Genomic DNA, 14891 nt, shown 5'->3' with positions numbered 1-14891 from the left:
TAAAAACTCTGAAATGTTTAATTACATGTTGAGAAGACAGAATGGAAGTCAATTAAAACACTCACAGTTCTTCAGAAATTGCTGCTGCCTCCCACCCCTCTATTTTGTGATACTACATGGTACTCTCCAGTCCCACTCATTCTGATGCTCCTAACGAATTTGCAGGGTCTTTTCCTGCGCTGCAGTGTTGACAAAGCAGCCATCAGCTATAGTAATAGGCAGGACATTTCATTAAAGGCCCAATGAATGGAGAGAACTCCCACTGCTAAAGGCCTGCTCACTGAGCAGGGCTTGAGTTTGGATTTTTACTAGGGGTTGGTTGTGAGAGCATGTGAACACTGTCCTCAGAGCTGCTTACGGGGAAGGAAGGAATCAGGATGCCACCTCTTCTCTCCCCAGTGTGAGCATGCTCAGATCTGTCATGGCGCTGGTGGATGTGGGTTTCAGCGTTATAATGAGCCCCGGGTCATTTGGGGTATAAACATGAGGTCCAGACAAGATTGAACCAGTCTGGAGCCCCAGCTCTTTGGCATTTGGAAATATGTGATAGTTGATGGTGAGCAGTTGCGGGTATTGGGTTTTCATTACTCCACTGTGGCTTCCTACCAGCAAATAAACAGCCCACAGGACAAGTGATGGTTAGTATCTCAGCTGGTAACAAGCACCTCCTCTCTTTACTCCTCAGTTGTAGGGGACATTGGGAAGTGATAGCCCATCTTCTGCTGGTTGTAGGTGCCATCCTTTCCCAACTAAATGACCAAAACTTCTCCCTGGCTAACCCTGGATGTGTGTGTCACCAGGCTGTAGCTCTAGCTATTTAAACACGTCAGTAGCCAAGAGATGGCCAATGGCCCGGACTGTCGCCGAGATGATTAGCATAAAGCCTGATGGGCTAAAAGACTATACGGGTAAGTTCTCTACAGCTGAGCTGTAAGCCCAACCCTAAGAGAAATATGCAAAACCCAGCTAAGGCTGAAGGTCCCAGGTGGCGCACAAGCCTGAAGGAGGCTGAGCACGTCAGTGGAAGAAAGGAGGTGTTATTCCTAAAACTGAGTGCGAGCTGGCCAGCTAGTGGAGGAACATAGGATCCTTGTCTGCGTTCTAAGTGTCGGGGTTCCTTTCAGACACTGGGGCACGAGGTGGGCACACAGCCGAGAGGCCTTTTCTCTACAAATAAGCTGCAGGTAGAGCACCTACTGTCCTCTCGACTACGAGTGATCCCAGGGTGCAACGCAGGAAGCGAAAGACAAACTAATGGCTGCCAGGCTGCTTGAGGTGCACTTCCGGTGCAGGTCAGGATTCCTTCTGTCCATCTGGAAAAAGCTTCCTTAAGTACCAGGAGGTCCTCTAGGTCTCTGGGGACCCAGGGCACAGCAGCACGAAGTCAATTTGACGGTCTTCTCCTGGGTAAGCCATTTACCTGGACAGGACAGGGTTGATGGTTCGAAAGAGTGAGGGGGTAACAGTTGGTCTGACGTAAAGAGCAGCTCTCTGAAGGACCTTGTGCTGTTTTGGGTGTTTAAGGGTTGTCAGAGGTGAACTTGAGTGTTTAAGGGTTATCAGACGTGGACTTGAGTGTTTAAGGGTTGTCAGACGTGGACTTGGGTGTTTAAGGGTTGTCAGACGTGGACTTGGGTTTTTAAGGGTTGTCAGACGTGGACTTGAGTGTTTAAGGGTTGTCAGACGTGGACTTGGGTGTTTAAGGGTTGTCAGACGTGGACTTGGGTGTTTAAGGGTTGTCAGACGTGTGACCTGGGTGTTCAGTGCCTGCTTTCTATACCAAGTGTTCTGTGCTGCCTCAGTAACCTGGGTGACTGTTGCTTTAAACTCTCATCCTTGCTGCTCTCCAGACTACACAGAACATTGGCAGTCCTAAGTCCCGGGGCGGGGTGTTCTGCTTTCTTTCTCAGCGTGAGCTTGTTGGTTGATAGGTCAAAGAATTCGGGGTGTAGGAAGCACAGACACCATCAGAAGTTCCAGGATTTGGGGTGAGGAAACACAGACACCCTTTTTGTGCGTGGCCTGCTGTTATTTCCCATGGGTCTCTCCATTGGTCCCTCTGTTCCCCTTTCTCCTATCCAGCATGCACATCAGAGAGCAACCCATTGGATCTTTAGTGTTGAGGTCTCCACGGGGAGGCCCTGGCTTCAGCCATTTTCTCCATTGCCACACCATATATGCAGCCATCTTTGCTCTTCCACAACACAGCTACTCCCATCTGTGGTTCAGTGAGCCGTTTGTACTCCCTGTGGCAATCAGGTGAGGTCTGATTTACAGATAGATTTGTCCAGTAGCTTCCAGGTACTTGTAGCCCACTTTGTGGAGCCTAGTGGGGAGTGAGGGGCCTAGAGGGGAGTGCACCACGGGTCTTTAAAGTCATCTCCAGGTTAATTATTTAATTCTAGGTTTCAGAGATTGGCAAATAGGACCTCCTCCAAACAATATAAATCCTTAAATGGCTAGGGCAGGCTCATACAAGAGAGCTGATGCTGGTGCGTGACAATGCTAAGTTCTGAGAGATAGCACCGAGCCATAACATCTCAACAGCATGTTTTGAACTTGATGAAGTGTCCCAAATGTGAGGAATTAGCCAACCATCACTTCACAGGCCTCCTTTAGTGGTTGTTTGGTGGGAGCAGCAGCTGCTGCAGGTTTGGAGACCAGGCCTGGATGTCTGGCCTAGTTACTTTGAGAATTATGCTGCTATCCAAACTCAGAGCCCTGTTTAGAATAAGCACTCTTGGGCAATGGCTCGTCTCTCAAGGCTGGGTGGGTCAGGTAGTTCAGGGGGCTCAAGCCCTGGACCCCCCCTCCCCACGCAGACCCCTGCAGGACCTGATGATCAAGCCTTTTAAAAACTGCTCTCACATGCCAGTTCATTCCCAGGCTCACTGTCTTTTCTCTGTAGGTGTTCATACGGGGCTTCTGCCATTAAGCCAGAATGGAGATCCATGTGCTCTGTAGTCCTGCCATGCCCAGGAACTGCCTTAGCCACTCTTGGTCTGGCTGTCGAACTGCAAATGGGTTCAGTCTATTCTACAGGATGTCTCTTCATCCGGTCTCTAAGGAATCCCAAGGAAGTAATGGGCTTTTGAAAAGTAGGCAAAAAAAAAAAAGAGGTTTTACTGGGTGTTGGTGGCGCACACCTTTAATCCCAGCACTTGGGAGGCAGAGGCAGGCGGATCTCTGTGAGTTTGAGGCCAGTCTGGTCTACTGAGTGAGTGACAGCAAGAAACCTTGTCTCAGAAAACAAAAAAACAAGCAAAACATTTGTTTATCATGTGTGAGTTTGCCAGCGTGGAGGTCAGAAGCCAGCCTGCAGGAGTTAGGTCTCTGTGTCTGTCGTGTGTTTATCATGTGTAATTTGCCCGAATGGAGGTTAGAAGCCAGCCAGCCTGCAGGGTTAGGTCTCTGTGTCTGTCGTGTGTTTATCATGTATGATTTGCCCGAATGACTCACAGAACTCAGGAAAGCCTTGTCCTTAAAGTAGTGTTTTGTTATAATGAGTACAAATGGCCAGTCAGGAAAGGAGATGCTTGGGACAGGGCTAGGAGGGTCAGGAGCACAGGAGCTTCTATCCCTATGGAACTAGGCATGCCACTGGTGCCTCCGTGAATTCACAGGCTGGGAGATCCACGACTCTCGGGGCTGAATCATTGCTGACTTATGGAACCTGTTGGTCATTGGCTTGAAGTCTCCAGCTGCCTCACAACTCCCGAAAGGTTGGGCTGGTTCAAAGCTACAGCCTCTTTTGAGACAATATTCCTGTCTGTATCCAGGGCTTGGCCTGCGATGCAGGGTGTTCCCGCCTCCTGTTAGGGTTACAGGTGTATGCCACCATGCAGATGTAGCTTTTGAACCAAATGGTTAGTCTCTCTGATGACCACCCCTCGTCCTGAAGCTTCCCAGCAGTCACACAATGAACACGACAGTCTTTTAAAAGAAAGGCCGGGGGTGGGAGGGGCAGCATTGTCTGAGCCAGAAATTGGGGGAAAGACAGTGTGCATCCTTCACTACATACAAAACCACAGTTGTCTTAACAATGGTTACAATTAAAAATACTTCTCATTTTGAAAAAAATAGATTGTGTGTGTGTGTGTGTGTTGTACATATCTAATGCAAGGGAATTTTATATGCAGTGGTTATCTCTAAATAAAAGATAACTTCACTGGATAAGTCTCTAGTGAGAGTTGCAATATTTTCTACATTAAAAGTGGGTTTAAAGATCCATAATAAATAGTTGTTTATTTTGAAATGGAAATGGCATTCTGATTCCCAACTTCTAATTTCTACTTTTTAAAATCTTAAATTTAGAGCAAGCACCAAACACCATTTGAGGTACTTCTGCCTGCTGGGAAATTTACTTCTCAATAGCCAAATTTCTTCCTTGAGTGAAGAAGCGAGTCTGTTCCAATGCTATGATGTCGCTCAGCTATGTTTCCTATATTGGAACACCTAAAGATTTGTTTGTGCATCTCTTCATGAGTGTACTTTAAGAAACAGAAAAGGAAGGTTATCCTGGTGTTTTAATTCAAGCCCTGGTAGTAGGCTAGACACACACCCTTGTTCTTTTTCCCATCTGTCCATTTTCCATTGGACAAAAAAAATATTAGGAGGGAGGACCTATTGAGTTGCTTAATTTATTGAGGAAGATAAATTTGCAGAGAAATTTTGCTCGAGTTACTGTAATACTATTAACATCAAACCCTTATACAAAGACTAGAATTAACATTGTGATGAATGTCATTGCTCCTAGGACTGTATAGACCAAGACCGTTTTACAATGGGGAAGTCATTTGTGGTCGGTGACGTATGAAATGTGGGTTTAGATGCCAAAGTATAATGAAATTGAATTTATGTCACGCTCCTCTCTTCCCTATGAACTAACTATGAATCTAGCATGTTGTTTAAGAGCTAGTGTTGATGAAAAGACACTGCTCTTAATATATAGCAAGGATGTTTATATAAACCGAGTACGATATGCTGAAAATGTTTGAGTCAATTCATAATGTACATGTGAACTTGTGAAAAAAGCAATATTTAAGAGGGTAAATTGGGTGGAGGGAGGTCCTAAGGTCAGAGTTTTTGGATTAGTCTAGCATTTTTAAAGGATGTTAAAATTATATGAAGATTCCCTTTGCACACTTTCAGCTAACTCTTGTTTCATTTGTTTAGCATACAAATGCACGATTCCTCCTAGGAATCTTACCCCGGTTGAGTGGTTTCTATATGTTTAAAAAAAATTAGGTATGATGATATTAACTTACTGTTAACTAATGTTGTACAATGTTGCTAAATGACAGTCCATCTGTCACATTAACGTCACGACATCCCACTTGTTGTTTTAATATGCTATGAGGATGAAATGTGGTTTTTAGACATGTTTTACATTTGCACTAAGTAATGGAAAGTACAATATATTATGTGCCTGCACCCCGAGGAAAGTCTTTAACAAAAATAATTGAAGGCAATAAATCTTCCCCACCCCTTTCTCTGTGTGTGCCCCTCCTCCACCATCCTTTCTGGATTTTTGTATCTTCTAAGCCCAGCGACTCTCTTAGATAACGGTCAAGGCTGGGCATGACTGATAGAGAACACAGACGCCTCTACCTACCAATGGTTGTCATTGTCCTGGAATGTTGATTTAACCTTCCCTGTGACCATGCTGGAGCTGACTGGGTTCCATTTCCTAAGACTGAAGTGTGCTCTTGAGTGAGTGAACCTGAGACAAGTTTTTCAAATAATTAGGAACATCTCCCTGCTAATAAATCTCTCTCCAGGTTTAATTTGATTGTGCACCCGGTAGGTGTTTGACTTAAGAGAGTGTGGACGGAGTAGGTGATTTATAACGTGTTTGGGGGGGTTTGTGTTGAAACTGTCATGGGCAGCAGTGATCAAATTTGGTGCAGAGAAATGAGGCAATTCACATTTGATATATAACTCACTGTCTTTAATTACTCCTCACACATGGCAGCATTTCCCAGTGTGGGTTTTTCAGGTTGGGAGATAGTTCTCTTTCAGACAAACTGCTAATCAGTCTTCCACAGAGTACTCGTTGGAGCATCCGAACACACCATGTGTTTGGTTTTTATGTAATATCTTTTCAAACATGATTATAGGGTCTTGAAGTTTCATGTTGCACTACGCAAAGCGTTTTCATTCTGTGTTTCAATGTGACGATGTATTGTGAAAAGTGAATTTTCAAACTAAGTGGAATGCTTTTCAACAAGAATAATGATGAGGATGTAAACTAATGCAATATATATGAACGTAGCCCGGGCTTGCAATATTGGTTTATCCATTAATTTTCCTAGCGCAGGTGTTTGTTTAGTGGGACGTCATCTCGCAATGCGATGATAGATGTGTTTTACTTGGGGCGTTTATATTAGTCCGACATCTCGTACTTCTTATGCTCAGTATTGTTTGCCTAAGAAGCACTGCCCATGAAGCCTAAAATCTCCATTCAAGAATGTTATTCATGATCTTTCAGTAGAAGAAACTGTCTAAAAGCCTTCAGTGAACAAAATAGACTATTTAAAAGCCTCAGCCTGACTGAATTTGACTAAAAAATTCTTATTGGATATATTAAGCCAGATTTTTTTTCAAAATGAAATTCATCTACTAACTTTTCACACTTAAAAATGATACAATTTCTTTTTCATAAAACTCATATGTTACAGAAACCTCAAGAGCAGAAATTCCATATGTAACCTCACCATGGTTAACCCCTTGCTATACATCCCAGATGGAATTTTTAATTTTTTCAGCCTGTACACCAGGCTGGTCTTGGAACTCAGAGATCCACCTGCCTCTGTGCTGGGATTAAAAGCAAGTGACACCCCCCCCCCAGATCCCTGTGGCACTTTATAAGCTGCCACTTAATGGATGTCTTTCCATGTCAACATATGCTGATCTCAACTTTCTTTGTTTCTCTCTTCTTTCCGGTGCTGGGAGTTGAACAGAGTTTGTACATTCTAGGCAAGTGTTCCACCACTGAGCTGAACCCCTAGCCTGGATGTCAGTGATGACATGATAGTTCAGTAATAATTAAATCACACATAAATAATCATTAATTTGTTATTTAATATCTGGATGTTTTTATTGGTAGGCATTTAGGCTTTTCTTTCTTTCTTTAAACCAGCTTTGAGCTCTTTAAAAATTTGCATTTGGTTAAGTGCAATAGCTCACATTTTTAATCCAGAACTCAAGAGGCTTAGGCAGGCAGATCTCTGAGTTCAAGGCCAACCTGGTCTATATAATGAGCCTCAGGTTAGCCAAGACTACACAATGTGATCCTGTCTAAAAACAAAGCAAACCCTGGCAGTGGTGGCACATGACTTTAATTCCAGCACTCAGGAGACAGAGACAGGCAGATCTCAGTGAGTTTGAGAGTTCAAGGCCAGCCTGGTCTGCAGAGCAAGTTCCAGACAGTCAGAGCTGTTACACAGAGAAACCTGGGATCAAAAAACAAAACAAAGAATAAAAACAAAGCAAATAAAACACTTAGATTTATTTGATGATTTCTTTTAAGGAAATTCAACTACTATTTATGTATTGAAATATCTAAAAATTTTTATAAGGGTGGAAATGTAGCTGAGTTGACACAGTACTTACTTAGCACATACGAAGCCCTGCCTCTCCACATGGCATTGCATAAATGGGTGTGGCAGTGCAGGAATATAATCCCAGCACTTGGGAGGTCTACGCTGGCGGATTGGGAGGTCAAGGTCATCCGTTGCTTCTTGAGACCTTGCCTCCAGGTAAATACGTCTGTGCGTCAGCAAGAACCACTGTTCTATCTCTTCAGCCCAGTGTTTGTAGCATTCTTGTGTCCTAGATACAGTAGCAATGTTTGTTAAAATAAATTTCATGCTCTTATCTGCGCAGATACTTAAGAGCTATATAGTCAAAATCCGGGCGCCTCATGCACTGGTCATGATCTTTCTCTTCAGGGTGGCAGTCTCCAAGAGAAGCTACAGGCTACCCCGAAAGCCATATCCACCCACTCTTGGGTTCTCTGTGCCCTACAGTCCCATGTGCAAGGTGAGACCCACCGGATGCACTCTTTCCTGGCAGCCTTCATGGGGGGCCTCCTGGTGTTTAGAAAGAATGATAGCATCAATAGCCAGATCAACCTGTACCTGACATCAGGCGTCCTGTTTGCCTTGTGCCGCCTGGGTGTGGAGAAGGGCTACATCCCTAAGCTCATATGGGACCCGCTCCCCTTGCACACTGCAGTAACTTGGGGGCTTGTGCTGTGACTCTTCGAGTATCACCGGTCCACTCTGCAGCCCTTGCTGCAGTCTTCCATGACCTACCTCTATGAGGACAGCAATGTGAGGCATGACATCTCAGACTCCCTCATCTTCCACAAGAGCCGCCCCTCCCAGTAACACAGTCCAAGGTGCTTAAGAAACTCCTCTGCCCAGACAGCTTTCAGGCAGTGTGCAGCTGCTGCTCAGAGTGTGGTCCTATCAACACACCCTCATGGAGGATCCTGCCTTCTCAAAGTCGTGGACTTTTATATTAATTTTAAGATACAAAAGTTTCATTTTGCTTCATGAAAATATTTTAGTAAACAGTTTTAGATGGCCTTCATTCAGAGACTTGAAATACATTTCTGCAGGGACAAATACCAGGCAAAGGACATAGACACTTCTTAGTGTTTATTTTCTTTAGAAGTGTTTTTTTCTAAATTTTCTAAGCATATTGGTGTTTCTTCTAGAACCTATTGTCAGTCTGTTTCCTTGAAAGAGATTATCACTTGAATTATCCTGTCCAATGCGTTTGGCAAATCCATAATTTTCTTCAGATTGTAATGAAGCATTTGATGTAGAAAAAATTAATTTCACTATAATCTTATAACAAGAAATTTATTGTTCACAGAAACTTTATAAATATATCTATCTGGGTGAGAGAGATGGCTCAGCCATTAAAGGTTAGGCTCACAACCAAAATTATAAATACATGTATCTGTGTATCTTAAATACTTTGTGTGGTGTCTATTTAAAAATTTAAGACTAGGCATAGCAACTCATACCTGAAATTTTAACACTGTGGCTGAGACAGGAGGATTACTATGAGTACAAGGCCAGCCTGGGCTATAGAGTGAGACTCAGTCTCAAAACAAATAGACTAAGAGAGTTGGTTCCCTGAGTACAAGTGCTTACTGTAAAAATCCTGGCATGGCTGCCTGTGCCTGTAATCCCCATACTTTGGTCTGAAGACAGGCAGAGCCCAAGAGCTCACAAGCTAGCTGGCACTGTCAAACAGTGAGCTTCCGGTATGGTGACAGACCCTATCTCAAAATAATAAGGTGGACAGTGATAGAGAAAGTCCCCCAAGTGTCCTCTGACTTCATACAAATACACACACCTACATACTCATGTGCATACATATACATCCCCACACAAATAAAACTACAGTTTCACATATACAAAATTACCCTTATATGCAAGAGGTCTGATATTTTCCATGTCAGTTTACAAATTAATATAAATGATAACCCAGTAAATTGATTTAATAACCAGTAATGGATTACAGTTGTTGAAAAAAGCTATGCATGGATAGAAAGGATGAGGGACTGAGGGTGTAGCTGAGTGGTGGAGTGGAGGTGAAGTCCTGGTCTGGCATGTATAAGGCTGATAGCATCTGACCCCCAGCACTGCAGAAATGAAGTCTGGACTAGAGGTGATATCAGAGTAGCAGTTTGGAAGAAAATAGAGTCCAGATATATTCCAGAAGTAAAATGAACTGGACCGAGTAACGGAGAAAGTGATTGGGAAATGGATGTCCTGTTGGCCAGAGTTCTTCATTTGAAAGAGCTAAAACTAACTCAACTCACATGAACAAGTTTGGGGTTTTTATATAAGGAAATTAGAAAACTCAAAAATTAGATGGAAATGTTAGAGAAGTAGGACTGGAAGTGATGGGAAGCAGGTCAGCAGGAAGTAACTGGTAGCAGTTGCAGGTCGTCGCCATAGCAACAGAAGTCCAGCTGACTTCCCCTGTCTCCATCCACTTAGGGCTCAAATGGGAGAGTTAGAGTGTATAAATCATGATCATGGGGGCAGAGAAGAATACTCTACAGATTTAAAGAAGTCACTAGGGATGTTGAAAGTTTTGTTTTTTAAACAGTGTCTCACTGTGTAACCCTGGCTGACCTGGATCTTTCTATGTAGACCAGGCTAGAGTTACACTCACAGAGATCCTCCTGCCTCTACCTCCCAGTGCTGAGACTAAAGGCATGCGCCACCAGGCTTGGCTGAAATGCAAGTGTTGATGATGTCTCTCATGCTCCCTCACACCAAGAGATCATCATAGAAGAGAAGGTAGGAAGATTGTAAGAGCCAGGGGTAGTGGTCGTTTGCAGTGAAACAGTATTTGTTACACATGATGCTGCCATTGCGCACAGTGGCTCATGTGCAAGACCTGCACAAGATCAAGCCAGCCAATATCCCAGCATGGATGTGGGAGGGGCTCATGGCGTCCTACCCCTTGATGAGGAGCTCTTAGCAATTGAAGATTTTCTGTAGGGATGAGCCACCCTGAGAGGCTGCCCATATACACACCAGCAGTACTAAGTGGACTCAATAGGTTTAAAACAACAAACAAAACAAAGCAAAACACATGAAGTTAGGAGGGAGCAGTAGGGGAAGGGGATGGGAAATGGAGTTGATCAAAACCATTTCTGAAGCCCAAAAAAGGGCCTACCAAGAAAAGGACAGGGAAATCAACTGGTAAAAGTTGGAAAACCATGGAATAGTATACAAAAGAATTGCATTTCATAAACAAAAATAGCTGAATTGCTGACAAATCTATTTTTTAATAGTAGAGTTGTAGAGAAATATTTCCAGCTACCCAACCTTGAGCCACATAGTTGGGCAATAATGGTAGCATTAGAAGAAACAAGAGATACAACCAGAACTGGCATCTCACTCCGTTCTCAAGACTGCACAAGATCTAGTGAAAAATGTCACCCTCCCCCCAAAAGTAGCATTAAAGCAGTGTGAGGACATGTGGAAAAATATATGTATTTATATGCATATACATGTATGTATGTATATGGGATCACACACACACACACACTTTTTTCAGACACCCACCAGCCAGAGAGAGAGAAGTCAAAGAAGACTTACTTCTCAGACACTTGAAATGTCAGATTTGAAGAACACAGCCATCTGATCATCCTCCTTCTATAGTTAATAGAACCCAGGGCTGCTGGAGAGATGGCTGTCAGTAAAGTGCTTGCTGGGCAAGCATGAGGAACAAAACTTAGATCCCCAGTACCCTTGGAAAAACTAGGGTACGGAGGAGCTCTGCAACCCTGGTGCTGGGGCAGGGTGGAGACAGGCAGATACTAGGACTAGCCAGGCAGACAGGCAAAACCATGAGCACTGGGTTGACAGAGTCTCAGAAAAGATAGAGATGCAATTGAGGAAGACATTGTAACTCAAGCCCTGGCCTCCTGGTGAACTTACCTGCACATACACAATGAAAAATGAAGCAGTCCAAATGACAGAACTTGAAAATCCTTCTCACCCAAGGATCTGAGTTCTCCATAGACTTCCAGGGTTAAAGAAGTGAGATTGTCGGGCACACAAGCACACTTGTACAAATGGTGGGAGTGGGTGGGAAGGAAAAAGCTGCAATTAGGACATACTAGTGAGTTGAGAGTTACATACATTTCTCCCTCTTTTTAAATCGTGGTACTTTTGTTAGTGATGCGCTGTAGCCCAATCCCTGGAGTGGGGGGACAAGAGCCTCTAACCAGCTTCTCTGCAGTCTCCCCTAACATTCTTAAGCCTGGGAAACATTTTCTTTAGTCCCCCTGTTACCAAGACAATTGACTTCAGCTTCATGGTGACCCCTTAGGATTTTTCTAGTCTCTGCCCCATCAAGTCAACATTAAACTTCTTTCCTTCCCACACAGTGTCCCTTTCTCCATTTTCTCTCCTCTTTCCCTTCCTGACTCCAAATAAGCAACACTGTGGGGTTTGAGGCCTGAACCATTTAGTGTGTCTTGGGAATAGCCCATGGAAAGACGGGACTTGGGGACTCAGGCACCTGTCCTCTGCAGCTAGAAAACTGTGCTTCTGATACTCCATTTAGCATGAGGAGAGGGTGGCATTGGTCCCCATTATTTGACCAGTACGCTCATATGGTCTTTCTGTCACTCACATTTGTCTGTACTATAATGAACTAACTTGGTGTCTCAGAAATTATAAGCAGGTCCGAGGGAGACCAATATTGACAACTTCTCACTGAACAGGGTGGGGCAGGAGAAGTGTTGGCACTATAAGTAAACAAGATTGTTTTTGTTATTGTTGGTTTTTGGGTTTTTTTGGGTTTTTTTTTGTTTTTTGGTGTTTTGAGACAGGGTTTCTCTCGGGCTTTGGCGGCTGTCCTGGAACTAGCTCTTGTAGACCAGGCTGGTCTCAAACTCACAGAGATCTGCCTGCCTCTGCCTCCCAAGTGCTGGGATTAAAGGCGTGCGCCACCACCACATAGCAGTAAACAAGATGGTTAAAGGATGTCATGCCTAAAAGACACTGGGGCACAGGGCAAGCGTCACAAAGGGTTAAATTAAGACATGGACTACAGCAGACGTGCACATTGCTGGGTGTGAGGCGCTGCCCTGGGGCCTTGCTTAGACTGGCTCCTACCTAAAGATGCTACTAGAACTGCAGCCAGGGTAGCAACCCATGCCTGTAATCCCAGCACTTGTGAGACTAAGAAAGAAGGACCACAAGTTCAAAGCTGACTTGGCATATATATTGAGATTTTGCCTCAATGCCCACCCCCCAAAAAATAAGAAACCCCAACTTGGGGAGAAGGATTAATAAAATCTTAATGCATAACATAGAAGCAATCATAAGTCACACTTATTTTTTTAAAAAAGCCTCACTTATAAATTCTTACATGTAAAAGGAAGGGTTGAGCAAATACTATTTCGTTCTCAAATTGGCCAGAAAAGGATCAAGACTAGACTTAACTGCCTATAACTGTCAGTCTATACTTCTATTTTGACCAGTGTCAACAGATAATAAACAACTGTTCCCATTCAAAGATAAATATTTCGAGGTATGCAGCTGCATCTACAGACACAGGACAAGTACAAGGGGCACCGGGGAAGGCTACCTGCTCTCATGAAAACATGGGAAAGTCCTAAGCCCGTGAGTAGGGACAAAGCAGGAACTGAGAATTCACCACAGAATTCAGGAATGGCATAATTTCTCCATGGAGATATGGGAAAGGCATGGCACTTGGCCATCTACCTGATATCCCTAAGGAACTGGTATTGGTCAATGAGTTTGATGTGACTTAACAAACACATTGACAGATGTATTTAGAATAACCTTCAGGCAGCCTAGCAAGCGAGAGGTAGAATGCACAGCTGCTGAGTCCTCTGGCAGGTAGGCTGGGGAAGGGCCAGTCCAGTCGGTCTCTTCCTGGGGCTGAGCGGGATGGTGACTCAGACCCCCCTCCTAGTTACCAGAGAGAACCACACTGAGTATGGAGACCTGTCAAAGCAGAGTCTCACTTTATTGTAACAGGCATGTGCTTATATAGGGTTGAGAGAGAGGGTGGGGACCTCAGGATGGGGTGAGGTGTAAGGGCCAATACCATTCCACCACGTCAGCAGTAGCTGGGCAGAGGCAGTTTTGCTGAGACAGGTCACCAAACTAGTCAGGCTCAGGAAGTTTCAGTAGGCCTTGCATGTGGGCCTTTTTAGGTTCAACACACAGCTCTGTTAGTTATGGTTAATTTGAAATGACCTATAACTAAACAAACTGTCCTTTGGAAATCAGTGACAGCCTTTCCATTTACAGTGCTACTCGTCACTGAGGTACATAAATTAAAACCCGGCACGGATGGATATCTCTTTGGGACCACTTACATGAAATGACTAATGGGGTTAATTTTTTAAAAATCAATTCCAAAGACATTTCCCAGAACGAATGTATGAACCTTCATTTGGTCCAGTTTCCATTTTGGATTCTTGTGTTAGAGCCAATTGGCTGGCAAAGCCAGAGTCTCGTACTGTAATATACTCAGCCCTTGAGTGCTTAGTGTTTGAATCTTGCACTTTCCTGGCTGGGCATAAAGGGATGTCTTTCGAGCCAAGCGGGGACACTAAAGGAAGCTTTGTGGGGGACATCACACTTCACCAGTTCTAATACAATGCTACCACCTTCAGACGCTTGGACACCCAGTCCCAAGTTTTTATTTCATGGATACTCCCTTTGATGGCCTTTGCCTCCTGCCCTAGGCAGTTTAGCAAAGAAAGACAATAGAATTAATTCATACTTAAAATAGCTGAAAAGCTAGCTCAGAAAAAAAAAACCCTGGCAGGAATTAGGAGGAATGCAAGCCTGTGGTCTTTCCATTTTCTGTTGCTTGTTCTGAAAAGTCGAGGCTCACAGACTATCCTGAGAAGGGTGGCTTGAGACAGCGGATTTCCCCAGGAGATCCTGAATTTCTTTAATGTGGCTCATTAGATCAATTATGATCTGCCCTAATCTCCCACTGTCTCCTTATGAACTCAAGCCACATGGCACTTCTGTCCGTCCTTGCAATACCTGTGACTCTCCTGCTCTGACCTTAGCATTAAGAGTCTCCCCGGGGAAGCTCCCCTTGTCCTCACACTAGCTTAGCTTTCTCCCTGAGATATGTCCCTTTCGTGGCCCTCTCCTATAGCTGTTCCTTTGCCATGTGACATTCACTGGATGAAGTCTCTAGAGGCTGTCTCCACTACACACCTTGGGGTTTCAGTCACTGAAACTTGCCAAATACTTGTTGGCAAAGTTGCTTGAAAGAACAAATTGCCAATAGTTAGCAGTCACTCTGCTTTGTTGAACAAGCAGTCTTAAGAACAAATAGACTATACC

The 14891-nt window shown here is 44.0% G+C and overlaps 1 pseudogene; it reads left to right on the top strand.

Moving 5' to 3' along the window:
* Positions 1 to 847: 847 nt before the first annotated feature.
* Positions 848 to 8393, top strand: LOC101839842 (annotated as a pseudogene).
* Positions 8394 to 14891: the final 6498 nt, after the last annotated feature.

Source organism: Mesocricetus auratus, unplaced genomic scaffold, assembly GCF_017639785.1.
Source record: "Mesocricetus auratus isolate SY011 unplaced genomic scaffold, BCM_Maur_2.0 Super-Scaffold_100007, whole genome shotgun sequence".
Classification (NCBI taxonomy): Eukaryota; Metazoa; Chordata; class Mammalia; order Rodentia; family Cricetidae; genus Mesocricetus; species Mesocricetus auratus.
The sequence above is the reverse complement of the archived record's forward strand: the minus strand, read 5'-3'. Positions and strand labels throughout refer to the sequence as shown.